The 12915-nt window shown below is 36.4% G+C and overlaps 1 protein-coding gene across 2 annotated transcripts in view; it reads right to left on the bottom strand.

Annotated features, from left to right (window-relative positions):
• Positions 1 to 8459, bottom strand: part of LOC104689844 (cadherin-12) — a 228632-nt gene extending 220173 nt beyond the window's left edge. Inside the window, exons 1-2 of one of the 2 annotated variants that reach the window (XM_019286292.3) lie at positions 8206 to 8453; positions 7978 to 8110 (exon numbers count right to left, since the gene is read on the bottom strand). The gene's annotated coding sequence lies outside the window, so the exon portion shown is untranslated. Of the gene's footprint in view, positions 1 to 7977 lie in introns of both variants that reach the window. The other variant, XR_002045599.2, reaches the window with a different exon arrangement.
• Between the last annotated feature and the right edge of the window lie 4456 nt (positions 8460 to 12915).

Genomic DNA, 12915 nt, shown 5'->3' with positions numbered 1-12915 from the left:
TAAATCTCAGCTCCTAGTTAAAATCATCAGCTGTCACTAGGCATGTGAACAACATGTACTGTGTTCCATATCTTGATTGGAAAGAAGACATATTTAGAAATAGATGTTAGGCCTTCCACTCAAGAGAAAATTTAAGCATAGCATCTTGCTATTTTTACCTGAATTAGCATCCCTAGGCATGTAGCACAAAAAGGACTGTATAGCCACTAGGTAATGAGAAGTGAATGGTAATTCTGGTTGTTCAGCACCCCCCTTCTGACCCTGCACAGAACTGTAACAGCAACATTTAGAAAGACAGTTAAGTGTGTGAGTTTTCTATTTAAAATATTCATGCTCTTTGAACACAAATAAGGCAAAAAAATGTCATACAATTATTGCAGAAAAAGTGAGTTGATTAAAAAGATTGACCTTTAGAAAACATTTGCAAAAAATGCCCACTGTTAGTTGGAGTTCCAGGCAGAGTAAAAAAAAAATCAAACCAAATAAACAAACAAACCCACCCAGTTTAAACAACAATCTTGGAGAAAAATACTTCTACCAGACCAAAAAAAAAAAAAAAAACCCACAAACCCAAACCAACCAACCAACCAACCAAAAATCAAAAATGGTTGCTTTCTAATATTTCCTGAGGGTTTTTCGGGGGTGGGCTTTTTGTGGGTTTGTTTTGTTTGTTGTTTTTTTTTTTTCTCTTTAACTATTAAAATCATCAGTTTGCTAGCCCTGATGACTCTGCTCCATCCTGCCATACATAGTATCTCCTCTACATCTAGCCTAGGATTTCTCACATTCTTGGCTGCTGGAACTCAAATATGTCCTTGACAGATAAATTTTGGCTCTTAGGGTGTGAAAGAGTGACAGGCAATTGCTATGTGCTGCATCTGATGGGTAATGCAGAGTGGGATTGAAGTCCATTGATGCACCTGAAAGTTGTTTACACATTCTGAGCATTAACAAAGGACGTTTCCAAATAATAATAAAGAAGAGGAGGATAGGAATGAGATGAGGAGACACGAGGACAAATGCAGAAGAAAGTGATGATGTTTGAAAATTTTATTATATTTGTATGCAGTAAGGACCAAAAAATGGGATAGAAATCTTTACACTGAATCACAAAAACCTCAGAGGCAAGTGATGCTCTTTAAAAAGCATTTTAATTAGCAAATTAATTCTCCTTATGCACACTAACCTTTTCAACACCACCGCTCATGCTCTGTACTTTTTCTGACATATGCACTCTTTTAAGTAGAAGCCAGGTATATCACATTTTCTCTCTTTGTTTTTTGACATGTTCTCCTTCAAGTAGCAGTTCAGAGGTGGAAGAGCCAAATTACAAAAAGCTCTGTTTTATAGAAGACCTGATTGTCACTACCTAGGAGGTCAGTTTAAAAAAAACCAAAACAAACAACAAACCAAAAAACAGCAGGCTATTTCACTATGAAAATATGAAACACAGCTCTACTGAGAAGTCTGCTTATCAGTCAGGACCTTTATTGAAAGGCATAGGGCTTCTTTTTTCTTTCTTTTCTTATAATAGTGTAAATCTGGACTTCTGTAACATCTGTTTAGAGTTACAGTGAGAGAGATCTACATTGGGTATGTTTACTTACGCCCAAAGTTATTACTATTTATGTAGTAAAGGAATAAAAAGTGCTCGTTGTGACAGGAAATGAAATCTTTTTTAAGAGATATAGTTATATATTTAAAATTATAGCAACCAAATACCATGAATACTATTAATATTTTAGAGAGAATTGAAAAGACAATAAACAAGCAAACATACAAGTTTCCTAAAAGGAAAGGCAATGGCTTTTTATTTTGTTATATAATTATTACTCCAGTTTAATGAATGAAGTATTACTTGAACTAGAAGAGTTTTTTTATAGAAAGCTTGTTGCAATAAGTTTGAATGAACTCAGATTTGGCAGAATGGCTTCATCATCAAATCCCTAGCAGAACTATTGAGTAAAATTCTGCTCAGACTGTTAGTAAAGAAATACGAGTTTCTAGCTTTTCATTCTACAAGTATTCTCAGAAATCTGTAATTAAATTTTCCATTTAACAATATTGGTTTTATTTGCAGCATTTTCTTAAATAGGAAAAATGAACTGTGGAATGGAGTCTTTTTTTTTTTTTTTCCTTTTAGATTATGCATTAAACTAAGTATAAAATAGATATATGAAAGGGTGCAACACACACACAGAGTCAGCATGCCTGAGGACAGAACCAAGAAGGTTCTTAATAAATGTACTTTGTGATCTTCATACCAGCTTTCTAGAGAGCTGCTTAAACTATCATCTCAACTCCATATACAGAAATACTGCTGTATAACTAACTAACTAACTAACTAGGTATAAATGGTCCAAGGGGACTGAAGAAGAAATATAAGGGAAAGGGAAAGGAAGTCAGAATCTAGGTCTGCAGTTCAAACCAAGTCCTGTGGGTAGTAGTTGAACTGCATAAACAAACCCAAATTTTTACAAAATGAATAAATGACCACAGACAAGCATTTAGCAAATGTGTGTCTGCATTTGCAATTATGCTTAGCACTTGCTGGCAGCCTTCAGAGAACAGCAGCCAGGAACCTACCTAATGCTTATAGACTCTAGGTCAAATGATCCAGTTCAAAAAGCTGGATTATGGGATCACTGCAAGAGTACACTGTTGATCAAGAAAGGTCAAAAGTCTTCTCTGCTTTCTGGAAAAGGAATGGGTGTGCATACTAATTTACCTTTAGTGGAAAACAAAAAAAAATATTTCAAATATTTTACTAACCAAGTCAGTCACTATGGTATTTTTTAAGTGTATTTGGGATGGTGGACAAAGTATTAATGTAGTCAGTGAGTAAATGCATGCATGAAAAGAATAATAAATCTGACCTAAATTTGGAAACAAAAGCTACTCATCCAAGTCATTTAACTGAGTGTTTATCATCAGTTTTGGAGACTCTTCCAAATATACTGTACTCTGAAGGTTGACAGACAACATAACTCTGGCACCTAAATATACAACTTTAAAACTTATGTGGTAGGCAGCATTTTACTGTGAGTTAGGTGCTTAGATACTTTCTTATTTTGAATCTCAGATCTTTACCTGTCTTATGAATATCTCCATAAAGGTTTGTATCTGAGCTGTGATCACAGGTCTGGGCCATTCTCTACAGCAGCACAGAGATAAACTTCAGCATCCACAGACCCCAGATCCCACTCTGCTGCAACACAGGACAGTAAACAAAGCTTACATTACACATATCCCAACCAGAGCAGTCATTGCCTTCAAAAATATTGACAGCTGAGACATCTGCAGCAGAAAGATGGTCCTCCAGCCCAGAACTGTCTGGTGTACATCATCGAGTCTGATCTTTACAGGAAGACTCTTCACTCTCAAACATGAAGTGATAGAGTTGACAGAAACTGAACCACAGCTGCTCCTAAAGTAATGTGGCCAAGTCTCATGAGTGAACTCTCTTAGTTCCCATTTGGTGGTGAGAAGAAGAGCCTCTTTAAACAATCCATTGCAATATTAGCATTGTAAAACCTATGGTTTTGACTTCTGCTAAATATAAATTCCAGTAATCAATATGGCAAGGTAGGTTTGTATTTCATTTTGATGTAGAATTTTTCTACCTGGAAATTTTTTCCCCCCTCAAACCACCAGGCTTGATGGTTCAACAAGAAAGCAGACTGAAGCGTTGTCCCTCCCAAAAGAGCATTGTATCCTCAAAGCTTTGCTACAAAATAATTATCTCAACAAATATTCAGTGACATGTGCCAAACCTAGTGCCCTCAATGAGTTTCACCAATACAAAATAACTGGAGCTTTGTGAAAGGTTCTGTTAATACAAAAGAAGATAGGATTTGAAAGTCATTGCTTAATGTGCTGCATCTATGACAAGCCACAATAAAAAGAGAAACCAGGAAAAAGTAGCAGCAAAGACTAAATCAGCCTCTATAGACTTATTAGACTCTCAGAAGTCATTAAAGAGGGGCAACTTTCACAGTGGCTTGAAAATAGCAACCCCTGAAAATATGCTCAAAGCTTACTCATTTAAAAGCATAATATATACATTGTAATCTCTACTTCTTTATAACTGTAATGTATGCTTTTGCAAGAACAATGTCATCCTGAGGCAGATGAGTCAAACCTTGTAGTCTGTTTCCATGAACCAGTTAAGAGCACGTGATTTCCGCAGTCTAGACACATACATAGACTCCAAAGCTGGAAGCAGAAACGCCTCTTACTGTGCTAGCTACTTACTGTACAGTGAGGTACAGCCCCTGACACAGAGATTGTACAATCAAAAGCAATTAAAAAATAGAGAAAAAGGGGATAAAGAGATGGTAGAGTGGTGGAGCACACGTCCCATTCTTGTGAGCACTGGAGTATCTTCAGTGGGGTTTTTCTGTTTCAATTATAAATGAAAAATTTTCACAGATGGGTCAAGTGTGAAAAGTGATGTCTCTGCAGCATCAAAGAAAGGAAAAAAATCATGGGAGATAAAGAAAAGGAAAGAACAAGGGAGAATGCTAAGAGGAAAAGGATGAAGAGAAGCACGTATCATTAGGAAGAAAATGAGCCTATATGAAGAGGAAGGTGCTACCCAGAAGTGCAAGAATAAGTGCCCAGGAAACAGATTATGAAAACAACAAATGAAAGAGAGGCAACAAGAGTCTGGTGGGAAACAATGGTCTTGCTAGGAAAGTTGATGTTAGTTCTTCAATCCATGTTAATAACACAGGGTTAAAAAGCCTCCTTTTCAAGTAAATAAATTTCCCCATATGTCTTCAAGAAGGGAAACTGTGGAACCTCATTAACCCCTGAAGCTTGTTCTATCTCACTGTCACCCCATAATCTTGAAATTATATATCATTTAGTATAATATATCTCTTTATTTTACGTTATCTAGATTATGAGCTATAGTCATTAAAAGTTGTTTCCTCTTTCACATGTCACTATCCCTGTTTTAGCAGACTGTTCCTTACTGGTCTGTGGTTGGTTTTACGTCAGTTTTTGTTGAGCTCCCTTTCCTTTACCCGTTTCCAAACGTCATTTTAATGAATTTCCCTAAAAAGCTCCTAGAACATTAAAGCATTATTATCAAACACTAATTTTTCAATGGAGTTGGACCAGATAGTAATTGTAGTCATCTGTCAGTAATAAGGAGATGTAGCTTGAGGCAAAAAAAAATTAACACTGACCTCATTCAAAGAACTTGAAATAACTGAAATAAAGTTGAACTCTGCATATAGCTATATATTTAATTGTATTTGATACAGCCTTAGAGTAAAAAAAAAAAAACTTCAAGAGAGGGAACTAGACTATACTGCCTTCCTGTGTAATCTGTCTGCCTGTGTTTAACAAGTCTGAAAAGCTTCAGTAAGTCAGATGCTCCAATTTATTTGTTTAATGAGGAATGTTATTTTCCATATTGCTGAGGTCACTTTTTGATGCTGAGGATCATAACGATGTAAGAAGAAGCCCACGACCCACCACTGGAAAAGATCAGGAAATAATTGTATCATTATTGTCTGTTTTTATCAAAACATGAGAAAAAGCCAGCATTTCCCTGCTTAAGGTAAGCTGTCATGTCATAAAACCTCTGAGGCTTGCACACCGGAAAGCAAGCGCTCTTCACTTACAAGGAGATCGAACATGTGATCTTGTAAAATAATAATAGAGATGTAAGTGTATTTGTAAGACTTGTTTAGAAGCCCACAGACACACTGCCATGAAAGTGTGATTTATTTATTTTTTACTTACAGCAACAGCTTTGTGAAACAAAAGGAGAACAAAGCCATGTTGTCAAACCATGTTTGTAGTCAGACCTTGTGAAAGACTGGAACGGAACTTCCTGCTATTTGTACATAACCTGGATGTCTGCAACTGTAATTGTTTTATACTTGATTTTTTTTTGCCCTGCAGTGCATTAAGTTATTGTATTTTAATTTTTTTAATAATGAATACTCTGATGTACATGAATGAATACTATACCAAAAAAACATTGATTAGTCACGAAAGAAAAAAAAGTGAAGACATATACAATGGATTCTCATATGTGCATTGAAATACTTCTACCCTGGTCAAGATTTGCATCTCTGGGTGGAAAAAGCACAAAATTTAGTAAATGTCATATAAATATAACATGAAAAATGAAGTGAGCCATATGCTACACCAAAATGAGGATCAGTGCATGTAACAACTTCGAAAACCAGCCTCCTTTCCTAGAAAACAGTGGACATATTGAGTCACCATGATAAAAAATATTACTTTCAAAAATAATTTTCAAGAAGGAGAATATACAGATAGACAGTTAAAACTGTCAGTATTCTTCAAACATTCTCCCAAACTTACATTTCTCCCTATGCTAATGTTTTTGCAAGAAAGACAACTTGGTATTTTTCACCAAAAAGGCTAATGGAATAAGTAACCTGCAGGTAACCAACATTTGCATGGACTGTTCTTTCTCTTTTTTTAAAATTTTTCTTTTGGGAACAAGGGGGGCAGGCGGTGAGGTAGTGAAGTGGAGAGGAGGAGTGGAGTAGGGCAGAGGATTGAGAGGTATATCTCCATATTGATTAGATGAGTTTTTAATGCAGGATATAGTGGTATTAATTGTATTTCCCACAATAAATGATAAATAACAATACAGATATTTAATCACAATAAATGGCATTGGCTGAAAACAGGCAGTGCAATTAATTCACACTTTTGTAAACTGCCTAGAAGTTATACATCTGTCTATGCTATGAAGATTTCAAATCACTTAACTTTCCATTAATATTTTCTTTCTATTATGACTGAGTTTTAAACACAATGTGTTAAATTTTGGGGGCAACAGAGAGAATATTGACATGTTCAATACAACAGATCTTAATTTTGTTCCTTACAGTATTAAAAAGTTTGGCTCCTTTACAAGCTCCTTAATTACATCCCCTGATAGCACAACAATCAAGCGTGGACATGACTGAGACTATCGAAGTCAGTTCACTTTAGACATTTCAGGGTGGATACACCATAGGTACAAGGCTAGCTAACTCCAGGCTGTGTAAAAATCTCTGACATTTTCTTATTATTCATTTAATCTTTCAAGACAGCCTTCTTCATCTACTCTCTTTTTTCCTTACAGATAAAGATCTTCAAGCATCAGTCTATTTCTTTTGATATGCCTCACTTTCTATCAGCCCATGAAAAATTACATCCTCTCTCTCTTCAGTCAAACACTACTCTCACCCCATAGCAACCAATTTAATTTTCTGGCCACTTGTACTGAAACAGCACCCCTGCTCACCCTTTTCCCCCCACACACAGGCAAAATACTAATCGTAAAAAAGCAACTATCCAAATCCTACCAGCCTCCAAGCATAACATTCCTTCCACAGGCCAGTCACAGCCCTCAGTCTGAGGGTAGCCTGGAAAGCTGCATGCATATTTTTGACTCACATTTCAAGAATCCCTTACTATCTCATTTATATGCCATGGGACCTTGAAGCCCTGCGTCTACGAGTTCCTGATGATGAAGGAATGATGCTCCTTATTCAGGATTATGTTTTACCATAATGTACTTTTGCTTTCCAGCTGCTGTGCTTCCTCAAATACATCTACAAGGGGGAAAGTGCACTTGCCTTTCCTCCTTCCTTCTCACGCCCCTGCATGCTTCTAATGTTTTTGGTTTGGTTGCTTCTTTGTCTGTTGGTTTGGGTTTTTGGTTTTCTTTTTTTTTTTTTTTTTTTTTTTTTTTTGCAAGCTTCAGAGAATCACCGGATAGGATAAAAAAACCTGCAGCCATTCATAAGATGCTACTTAAAACTCGAATCCCTCCGGAGAGGTGTTCCGGACTGGGACACTCGCTCCTGCCCCCAGCCCGCTCCCGCGGCGCGGCGCGGGCTCCCTTGCTGCAGTGCAGGCTGGCAGTTCACTCAGTTCGAACTTTCCATGCAGAAATTCGGCACGATGCAGGCAGCCAGATAAAGCAGCACTTACCTTAATTGAAATCTTTTCTCTGGTAATGCTGGAGCATCAGTCCAATCAACAGTGATCGGGGAGAATCTAAGTTTCAATCAACACCCTCCGGGTCGCCGCATGCTGCTCTGCCTTTTTTTCAGTGAACTCCTCACTGTCTAGAGGAGAGAGAGAGAGAGAGAGATCAGCTGAAATCCTCAGAGGCTCGTAGGGAGTGAGAGATGAGGCACCAAAGCAATGTTTCTTAACACGAGATTCTCAGCAAGCGTGCTCAGGTCTGGAAGATCCTGTAACTGCTGTGATAGGCTCCTGTCATGTCCCCTGAGCCGTGAGATGATCATTGACCTGATTAGCTCTGAACACTCCCTACATGCAGAGAAAGCGCTGAGAGGATTGGTGGGTCGCAAGGGAATTGGGAAAGGCACCAGGGCCGCTTGGGAATCTTCATTCTTCCAGACTAATGGATGTGCTGCAGCTGAGGCTGTAATTTGTGAGGAGGTTATGCACAATGTTAACCATCTGAGGACTTAAACAAATGTGCTTTTGCATGCTGTTTCTCAAGGTACACCAGCATTCAGCGCAGGGTAGAGCTGAGTAATTAGAGGCTGATGTAGTCATTTCGTAATACAAGGCTCAGTGTATGAGATGTTCTGTAAGCTGAGAGATAAAGTGGATTCATACATTTGTCTTTGACCCTGGAGACAACAGCAGTTAATGGGTAGAATAAGTGAAATTAGTATGGTGGGCTCATGTTAGCCCCCAGATGGCAATCAGTCACCATGAAAAGAAAAAGAAAAAAACAACAAAACCCAAAGAGACTAGAATCATTTAACAAGTGCATGTGGCAATTTAAATAAAATGTGGAGAAAGAATTTCAGATTAGTACAGAAAGGACTTTTCAACATGGAGATAAATCAGTAGAAAAGCACAACAATGCAGCAATGCAAGTTCTTCCCTCTCTTACAGCAGAGCGGAAAAACCAACAAGGAATGCATTTAAAGGATCTAATTTGCCTTTCACTTATACTGATACAAATAAATCTATTAAAGATGACAGTTTAAATTTAGATCAGAAAAAAAAAAAAGCAGTGTGAAAGAAGAATGAGGTGTATTTGTTACTTGTTTTTGGTTCAAGAGTATTATGGAAACTAGACTTCAGTGTACCAAGTATTCAGGCTTACACAGTTGAATGAGTCAAGCCAAAGTGTGTCAACTTTTATGACTGTCCTCATCTGCTATTTTCCTGTTCTTGGATGAAAATTATGGCACTAGACAGTTGACTCCATTTCCCATTCTGATTTATCTATAAAAATACCAGTTTGCGACTAAGAATAATTTTGTTCAGAGAATAATAAATTTAGTATTGGTGATCTGAAGCATCAATATAGAATGGAAAATGGATATTTTGATAGCATCTAATGAAGAAGATTTGGAACCTATAGTAGCAATTCTTGTTCATATGTAGTTAACATAACTTATTCTATGAATGCTGAAGCAAAGTTAATCATAAGCATATACTGAAATTCTTAATCAAGTTTATTTACTTTTGATCTGCTTTTTATACATTTTTCAGGTAAATTTGTGTAGTTGTGTTTTAGTAGGAAAAGCAGCAAAGAAAGCAATTTTTAAGTTGTTAAGCAAGTGGCAGAGAAAATGGATTATATGTTTACTTTCTGAAGGCATTAACATCAGAAAACTCATTTTTACAGAGACAAGAGTATCATGTGATTTAGATCACTCAGAAGTAACCATGAAAGTTTGGCTCTCCAATTTATTTAGCAAGACAGAAAACAATGATTTTTTCACCCTGACTTTAAAGCCTGAGGAACAGGAAATAAATCTAAGTGCCCCATATTTCCACTAGACAATCAGTAGGAAGAGATCAACTTTTCTACTCTAGCAGTGTTAGCCATAAAGTTTTCAGGCTCCTCCTCTGGACATGCTACTCTCCTCCCAGTGATCAAAAGCTCCTCCAGTGCAAAATCTGGATAATAAGTTTGGCAATATTTCATATTCAGACAGCAAAGTTTTTAGAATGTGTAGGTTACTTTTTCTGCAATTTATTGAATGCCTCTCACCCAGGGATTCATGCTGGCCCTGGGACTAATGGTAACAAAGTCATAATTAATCAACTAATTAATAAAATAAGAAGGCTTTTACAAACATTAATATGAAACATAAACACATTCTTGAGTAAAGGGTTTCATGTGTCAAGACTAAGGTGATTTCCTGTTGCAACCCCCACTGAAAAAAGAGGCTGTTCTCCTTACCTATACATTTGTACCAGCGAATGTGTGGAAGGCGTCCCAATGCTTGATCTGTTCTGACAGGGCATCCCTCATGAAACATGTAATCCACAGACACATGTTGTATTATTTATGATTTCAAATACAATTAGAGAATATGAAAAAGACCTTGTTAAGACATTTTATTTGCCAGTCCTGTAAGCTTCCAGTTTCAGGTTTCATGCTGCTTTGTCTAGTGGTATCTTAGCTCTTACCAGCCTTAGAAATTTCAACACTTCTAAACTGCTGTTCCAACCTACAAAATCTCCATAACATGAATTCTTTTCCCATTTTTACCCCCTTTTCAAGTATCTTTCAGTCATTTTATACTAAAAATATTATGCTTTAATAATTTAAATGGTAATCTTTCACACTCAATGTTCTTACTGTCTTTTTAAGGTTTAAAGGTCAACATTCATCAGAAGTTCCTTGTAAAACTGAATTATTTTAAATGTGTCTCACCACAAGTAAAGGTCTGGGGAAAAAATAACAGCAGATCCAGAAAAGGGACTGAAGCATGAAGGAAAAAACCCTGAAGTGACAACAAGATTTCAGTTTGCGCAGAAACAACTGGGTCTTACTGTAGTCTTGGACTATTAGGTAAGACACTGGCATTTTGAATTTGGTGTTAACAAAAGAAAACAATAATTTGAATCACTCATGAATCTTGCTACAGTCTAAATAACAGAAGCAAAGTCTGGCACCTTGGGTCCTATTCCCAATCCTGAATATAACTTAAAATTTTGAATTCAGTTCTTATGAGTCATCTCAATAAAGGGACAGAGGATTTTCTGAACAAGGGGATCAGAAAAGTACTATGTTTTCAATAGTGGATCATATAGTTAGTTATATAGATAAAAAAATTAGGCACCCTTCTCAGCACATCATTCTTACACAGAGGGGGCAGTATATTAAAACAGTAAAAAAATAAAATAAAATTCTACGTAACCTCTAATTAACCTTTTGAATTCACTGCCTCAAGCTATGATTATAGGAAAGAATTAATATGTACATGTGAGAGTATTTTAAAATCATAACAGAATTTAAAGTGGTTACACAAGAAAAATTTCTTTGTTCAGTATTGTTCCTCAATGCGAACCAAAAACATGTCCTCATGGGCAAGATAAGATACTAATCATGCAGAAAAAATCCCCAACCAACTAATGATTTAGTAGCAAAATTTAGAAGACCTTTATAGTATCATTGAATAATCCAAAGTATTTTTACTGTCAAAGGCCATTAGATTATTTGTGCTTCACTAAAAGATTTTTTTTTGAAGATGAATAGCATCTTTTAAAAAGCTATATTTCCAAAATTGATCATTTGAATAGACTGAATGCCAAAATAAATACAGAAACCTGTACCAGTGTAAGTTTCTTAATATTCTCATAAAAAACCCCGTTGGTTCAGAGACAAAAACTACTTCAGCACAATACTTTATCATGCATCAATGTAAATTCAATACAGAATAAAAGGCCATAGAGGAACAGGAAGAAAAGTGCTAATACAGTCACAACTTTCCTGCTGGCCCAAATCACACAGAGGGTCAGTTGTGTCCTCCCTGTTGATGCTCAGGAACAGAAAGAACTAGAAGCAAATCGTGTCTATTTCCATAGCTTCAACACACAGAATTTTTCTTCTCCTGCATTTCAAAAGATCCTTTGGTCTGAAAAAAAAATACTATACCGGATGTACTAAGAGTGTCAATTTTCTGAGTAATTTCTTCTTTTCTGATAAGTGAATAGCAAAAAAAAGGTATTGTCTGCTTCATTTTGGCTGGAAACACAGAAACTAGAAATCAGGTGTGCAAGTACTGTAGGATAGCAGCAAACCCAGCAGAATGCATAGAACAGATTAAGTGAAACTGTATTTATCCTTCATCTCGTCAGAAAAAACCTTAAATAATAAACCACTTTAAGACATTATAAATGCTCTGCAGAAAAGCATTTGAGCCATTCAAACTTTCACAACCATTATATTTTCTATATTTTGGCAACCATTTTTTCCCCATGGCCTCCATACACAATGAAACTAGTTAACTCTTAGTAATACTTAACTGCCATCCACGGTAGCACTGAAATTTTACTGTCATCCTCATTAATTTCAAAAGTACCAGCTGAGAAAATGCAACTCCTGACTCTCATCTGAACTATATCAGCATAGCTGCATTGATTTAAGTGGAATCGTACAGCACATTTATAAATGAGTGAGATCTGATGTAAAAACAATAGAATTGGGCATCAATTAATACTACAACAGGTTTTAAAGATCAACCTTCCTACAACATCATCCAATATTTTATTTTTGATATGGATCATTCCTCTCCAAACTTTTTGGTCACAGTGTGTACAGACAACGTGGGAAATTTCTTTGCAAGAAAGAGTTTAATCTTGAGCATTCAGTGCTTTAGTTCAGCATCTTATTCAACTGGTTCTTGATGTTAAGGTAAAGATGTGATCTGGATAGAAGGAGACAGCTGAATCCTTGTCATACTCAGTGGAAAACTGCTGACTTCATCAGGCTTCTTCTTGTGGTACCTCAAGAGGCTCAGACAAATCCAAACTGCTTTTTCTCATCTGATCACTGTTCTCACTCCCAGATTAGCAATATTAATCAGTAACATTATTTTTACTTAGGCCAGATTTCCAAATAAAAGGCAAGTAGCGCAGCATATT

This window comes from Corvus cornix, chromosome 2 (assembly GCF_000738735.6).
Source record: "Corvus cornix cornix isolate S_Up_H32 chromosome 2, ASM73873v5, whole genome shotgun sequence".
Taxonomy (NCBI): Eukaryota; Metazoa; Chordata; class Aves; order Passeriformes; family Corvidae; genus Corvus; species Corvus cornix.
Note: the sequence above shows the minus strand (reverse complement) of the source record. Positions and strands in the feature narration are given on the sequence as shown.